Source organism: Watersipora subatra, chromosome 10, assembly GCF_963576615.1.
Source record: "Watersipora subatra chromosome 10, tzWatSuba1.1, whole genome shotgun sequence".
Taxonomy (NCBI): Eukaryota; Metazoa; Bryozoa; class Gymnolaemata; order Cheilostomatida; family Watersiporidae; genus Watersipora; species Watersipora subatra.
In genome coordinates, this window is record NC_088717.1 from 55234618 (window position 1) to 55242111 (window position 7494).

Here is a 7494-nt window from a genome sequence, read left to right on the forward strand (position 1 = left end):
TACAATCATAGTATGCATTGGAGTTGCTTCCTCACTCAAAATAGTAATTTTTACGCATGAAAGTGGTTGGCACAATGTGGTAACTTTAATTGTTTTAAACTTCATCTCTATGTAAAAAGGTAACACTTGACTGACATATGATAACACTTGAGCTGAACCCATCTACTTAGATTTCTAGCTACTCACATAGATCAATGATATACAGCCCCCATGGGGGGAGGGGGGGGGGCTGTATACCATTGAATAGATCGAGTAGCTGAAAACAAGAGTTGTCTACTATTAGCTAACCTATGAAGTTTCACATAGTAGGCAATCTCAAAAAAGAAACACAGCTTATATGTCCCTGTAGCACCTAGTTCAAACTTCATTTCCTGTTTTTAATCGGGCACAGTAGAAACTCAACTTACAAAAAACTGCATATGAAATTTCCGAAATACGAAATTTCTGAGTTGTTTGAAATAACGGCGGATACTTTTAAATACGAAACATGCTAGCCTTTCATGTAAATGGGCAGCTTGGTTCAAAAGTTGTGCACTTAAGCTGCTCTGTGATTGTCTGAAGCTTAGCAGCTTCTTGCCATACCATTGGGCCGTTTGTTTCTCACGGGTATGAACAATGCATCTTCCTCAGATTGTTGCTAACAAAATTCAATGATCGCTTAGAGTCACTTAGCCAATCCCAAAGGTAAGCAAACATACCGTGCGTTGTTTTTATTCGCTAATTCTCTTTCCTTTCTTATCTCCAAATGTACTTGTTTTATTTATTATGCAATAATATAATTCTAACATGTATTTGTTACAGGTTTTAATCATTATTTATAATTAATACGAATATTATTATGTCTTATTATTATTAATATTATTATGTCCAAAATTTGTAGAGCTTAGAATGCATTTGGACATTTACATGGTAAAACTAAGTGAATGACCAGCGTTTCACGGGTAATAAAAAAGGTTTTTGAACAGAAAATCTTTTACTAGCATATACAACATTTACCATTCTAACTTTTAAATAAAGGTTTTGTTTATTTCTGTGTGTGTATGCTGTAAGTTTAATTAGGTTTATGCTATATATATTATTATATTTATAGCATTTTGAGGAAGTCTGGTACGTATTTTTCTTCTAGTGAAACTTTTCTTTTAGTAATTTAGTTCAAGCATGCTAGATGAAGTGCGAAGAGTAGGTATTTCAACCAATCACCATCAAAGATTGACAGGAGTAATAAATGTGAGATGCGGTTTTTTGTTCCTAAAACTGGACATACGAACGACAAACACTCACATTTATACGTATAGACTAGATGAATGTTTGGCGTTGCTCGGGTAACAAGTCTAAGCACAAAAATTTATTTTTATTTAACATATAACAACATTTACCATTCGAACTTTCAAACTACATATCATGATAGAAGTGTTTTGTGTAGTTTAAATAAATTAAGAGAACAAATAAAACCAACTGTAAAGGTTTTAAAACTTTGATAAACAACTGTAACTTTCAAACTACATATCATCAGAGAAGTGTTTTGTTCAGGCCAAATAAATTAAGAAACAAAATAAAACAACTATAAAAGTGTTTAAATGTAAATGTAAAATAATTAGCAAGTAATAGCTCAATTAAGTCTGTTTTGCGACGATTACAATAAAATATGATTCGATACAATGATACAATTAATACGAACTGAGAAAATAAAATAAAAATCTTGGATATATTGAATTAGTAATAGCAATTCTTGCATAGAAGTGTGAGTGTATCAAAAAGGTTCCTGTTCTTGCAGAAACTTCAAATACGACGATACTGGTACCTCTCAATACCGGTATAAATGTAAAACCGCACCGTCTTTGTCTGGCACTTTGTCTGATTGAACGGAGAGAGAATGTAGAGGCTATTCCTGCCTGATATAATACAATTGTCTGCGTGAAAAACATTAGCCTTGATTGCGGAATTAGCAATTGAACCTTATGAAAAACCGGAAATAAAAGTCTATGAAAACACGAAAAAGCATCGTGTTTCTTAGAGTTTCGCAATACGTCATTTAGCGCGCGAAATCAGGTAAAGGGTGTATACAGTATGTAGTAAGAGCGATGCATCGGAAGAGCCTTCGTAGACTCGTGGTTAAACAATTGGAATACAAACCTGCGGCTGCAATCTATGTGAGTTCAAATCTAGCACGACGTAGGATTTTAACTCCAAGATTTATAATAACTATAGCTGGACACGCCGAAGTACCGAATCACAGATACGTGAAAATACACGCTTTTGAGATTGATATTTATTAATAAGTTCACCTACTTATGAAATTTTCTGCTTATGAAACGCATTCATAACAAATTCATTTTGTATGTAGAGCAAATACCGTGTTATGTTGCTGGTTCATTTAATGCCACAAACAAAAAGTCTTGCTTTTGCCTCTATTTAATCAAGTTAACAGACCAATAACATGTTAACATGTTAACATGATGGTGCTCGTCAAATACCTAATAACCTCCAGATTCTAATAGTTATATAATAAAAATGTTCTAATATGCCGTTAGTATAAAAACATTGTACAGTTTAGAATCAAAACAACTAATTAACAAGGAAATACTAAAATTAACCTTTGTTTTCGCTGCGATAATATATATATCATATATTATATATAATATATATTCTATATGTATAACGTATACTTTGTATATGATAAAACAGCAGCTTTCTCCTCCGTCAATTATCTACCATCTTTAGTGAAACCATCTAGCACTGGTTAAATAACTTGGACACAATTCAAAGAAATCTCACATTGAAGTCATTTTATTGTCAAATTCATGAGTCTTGAAAAATTTAACCTATTAAAACTTTCAGGAGATTCTACCATTTTTCTCTTAAATAAGGTGCTAACGTTTGTAAACATTCAATTAAAATTTACTAAAATAAAAGTAGAAAAAAAAATGGTTTAGCACAATTCCAGAGATAGTAATCAGCTCAGCTTGTTGACTACCAGAGAACAAATACAGCTTCTATGGACAGTAACAACCAAACATTCTATGAGCCAGGGTTTCAATTATATGTTTGCGGTTAAATTATTTTCATCTATTGGTGTAAATAAAGTTTATAATAGAAACTTTATTTCAATTTATATTTTAAATTTATGCTCAAATTTTTATGTAAAATTTAAAATAACACCAATTTATTTTATTTATATGTTTTACAAATGTAAACAAACCATTTTCTGGTGTGAATAAAATTAATATCTATCTATCTGTTGACTCTATCAGGAATTCATGTAGTACACGTTTGTATATATTGTCTTTTTTTCCCGGTTGTCTCTTTATAAATTGGTCATTATCTTCATTATCAACATGGGGTTGGTATACAAAGAATTCCTAATGTACTCACAGTGCTATATATTGGTAGGTCTATAAGAAGAGTTTTGTTAACATGAGCGCGCAGACGCGCACTAGCAATCAGCAAATTTTATTCATTTTTTACCATATATACTTGTGATTGTACACAAACTGTATGTATATAATTATCATTAATATTACAGTTAAACAGAAACCATTGATAGTACTTACATAAATAAACATAAATACATGTAGATTAGCTTAAAATATAACAATGAGTTATTAAATACATGTACATAACAAAGATTTTTGACAATCTGGTGGGTAAACAGGTGTTAAAGTTCTATGTGTAAGGTTATGAATAGCATTATATCTTGAAAAGCTTATGACTAATACAATAGTCATTAGTATTATCTTGTAATCTCTTTCACCTTAAACTGTTGGTAGCATCGGCAGATATTTTCCACATTTTAACCACTTGAGTATGTACAAATCTGTGTTTCACTCCGTTATTGCATAACGTACAGCTTTGGGCAATATTAACTTGCTGGCGCTGTCAACCTCTGAATAATTATTTTGGTATTGTAAGTTCACTATGCTGCATTACCTCTCATATTTACTGTGCTGACTATATTTGTTTGGGTTGCTTGTTTTAGTTTCAAGGATGTAATTATTGTACCTGTAATTTTTCTTTCAGCTCTTTCCATTTAAAGGTCGCCCACCGCGAATCTTATATCCTGCTACAAAATACACTGGGACCATTTGCTCATAAGATTTTGTACAGGAACAATTGTGGCTGAATGCCCTTCTTGACACCGCCAAAGGGGGTCCTACTACACAAAGTTGTCATTAGAATAGTCACTTTTAAAATCACTGTTGTCACTTTTAAAATCACTGTTGTCACCTTTTTCAAGTTGGTAACCTAAGCAACCTCTTTCTTCACATTCGCTATTTTAATACAAATATCTATACTGGTGGCACTGGGTTGCATTGAAAACCTGAAACTTGCTCAGCTTGAACTTCTGCTAATCAAAAGCATCGCTCAACCAGCGACCTTCACAAACTTATTAGTGATGTTTGGGACCGTTGCTGATTACTCCGCAAAAAGTGACAGGCGTCGTATATATATATATAGTACTTTATTGGCAATAATTTCATTTCACAAATAGAAATGTTTTTCAAATTAGGCCATACAACAATAGTAAAACAAAAAAAAGGGAAAAAAGCAACAGTTAGCCATTAAAATTGAATAAATAGTCTGACAAATAGTGTTTAAAATGCCTTACTCTGCTAAGAGAACGGATATTTGGTGGAAGATTGTTAAAGCAGCTGGCAATGACATTTTCAAAATGATTGTTAGTGATTGTATGCAATTTGTTCACATCACGTAAGTTGAAATGAGTTAAGAACCTGTAATTGTCATGTAAAAAACGAGGACAAAAAAAGTCGTAGGTTTTTAGGGCTGCACTTCTTGTACTAAAAATTGACGGAGATTGTCTTTAATAATTACTGTCAGTCATAGACTTGGAAACGGATTCGCTGTCAGTGTGTCGTGGCATTTCGTTGCTGTTTACTTAAATTACCTGGCAGTCTATAAATGCTGGGCCAGATGCTTCAAACCGAAACTAGTGAAGTTTCGTTTGATCGCGTTGATTTATGGACAAATAATAAGTTAGTAAATGTACGGCCACACGTAACAAATTTTTCGTTGGTTCTAACCGAAATCACGAAATGAACAAAAAACACAGAATTATTCGATCGAAATTCACAGAATTATCTGAGCTGTGCATGCCCACCGAATTCGTCGACGAAACCCTTTTAATTAGCTAAACAAGTTATTAGAGAGCACGATTCTAGCAGATTTTGCAATTAGTATAGTTTGAGGCCACTGACCTCTATTAGGTCAGTGTTTAAGGCACATATTACGACACACAATAATAGTACTAGTGCAATTCAACATAGTACACACGATGCAACTGCTTAGATTGCGCTATTGTTGGTATTTATTGTTTTGACGTTATAGCTACAAAGCGTTTCTTTTTTAATAATAACAGTTTTTTAGCAGTAAAAGTTCTGTGGCAGAAAGTGTAGCCACCTTTAGCACAATCAGTTCAGTTGCATCGTATTTACTGTTGAGTGCATCTGGTTACAACCATACTTAATCATACTCGCTAGTATATTACTCATATGCAATACTCACTATATTGTCTGTGTAACTGCTCAGCAATAATGTCACTCATACTATTGTTTTTTATCGTTTACCTGTAAACTACTAATTACGAATTAAATCATGCACACTGGAGTTTCCGGTAGTGCTAAGCTTGACGCTTCTACACGCGGACGTTTATTTCTATTTCTCAAAATAATCCACACACTTTTAGCACGAAACATTTATTATGGTGAATTGCCGTAATATTTTTTTTGCGTGTCGTGTTATGAACTACATAAATTTTAAAAGTTGCTAGAATCGTGCTCGCTAACCAACAATAGCGCAACCTAAGCAGTCACACCGTGGGTACTATGTTGAATTGCCTTCGTACTTTTATTGTGTGTCGTATTACGTGTCTTGGACTATACTAATTGCTAAAGCTGCTAGAATCGTGCAGGCTACAAATTTGTTTAGACAGTTAAAAGCGTTTCGTCAATGAATTCGGTGGGCATGCACAGCTCTGATAATTCTGTGAATTTTGACCTCTGGATTTTGATGTCTGGATCTGTATCCTATACACTTGGTCTTCATCGACCAGCTACTGTCACTCTACTCAAGTCACTCTAGCACAACTCTAAGACTTCGAGAATCGTTCAAGACAAATACTCTTGACTTAATACGATGCCAGAGAAAATGATGGTTTTAGCACCATCGCTTCCACACTGAAACTCCCCGTCAATTTATGCTTGAACAAACTGATTATACCAAGACTCTGTATTTTACTGCTTCTTTGGAATAAATGGCCTATTTCTGTATCAAGTATTTTATGAGCAACAAGAAAACTAATGTCTCTGCGTTACAGAGCCTAAGATAGCTAGAGCTAGTCTCTCTTCCTCTTGTTAATTTGAGTTATTGGAGTCTCTCTGTATATTTTACAGCCAATGTTTCCACTATTTGAGTAAATCCAGATGTCCTTCTCTTGATTTTGTTTAACTGACAGTTTGAAGCAAATTAACTTAAAATTGTTACATTTTAATGATCAAATAAAACTTGAGATACATTGTCAATAGACAAGGCTTAGTAACATAATCTTTATTATCTTCATCCCTGAAAGTCTACATATGTATATGTCTACATCTTTTCACTCCTTCATAAATTGAAAGAGTACGAATATGTAGACATATACCAGAAAATAAATATAACATGACTAGCTATAGCTACTACACAGGATAGTTAGATAACGCTGAAGGCAGTAAATGTGACTTGGCTACAAAAATCAGAAACACCCCTAGGAAGTTTTCATAATTCAGCTCACTTATACGCTACTAGGTATAAATCTGCCATAAATTGCTCATGCATCATTCAAGCAATCGATGAAATTTTATTTTTAGAGTGAAAAGCAAGAGTCCCATACTATTAATGAAATTAAGAGCAATGAGGTCGGAGGACAGACAACTCATAGATAGAGTTAAGCCACTTGGTTTTATAAACCCTAGACGCATGGCAGCAGCGAGGCAACTGCCTCTGAAGGAGCTCAACCGACTAGTGTGCCCCTTGCTGGAGGCCTCAAAGAAAACCCGTGCAATTTGGGAGTGTATCGATTTCATGTGTTTAAATAATGCTGTCAAGCAAACGTATCACCTTTACCAGCGCAGATGATACGCTAGCCTCGCTTAGTAACATGAAGATTTTTTAAAAGTTTGATGCCAACTGTGGGTATTCATGGCTGAGGTAAACAAAAGACTCGCATAAACTCACCAAATTCAAAACAACGTTCTGACGATACTACTGCAACAGACTGCCATTTTAAATATTGTTAGCACCCTAAATCATCTTAAAAAAATACAGGTTTTGGACAACATTGAAGGGGTTGTTTGCTAAATGGACGATATATTGTTTTACAAGAAAACAAAAAAGCAACATACCAGTAGAGTGCAAGAAATTCTTAGCAGACTGCCAGGGAAAGGGATAACAATGAGTGAAGGGAAGTGTTAATTCTATCAAAGAAAGATTATGTTCGTAAGA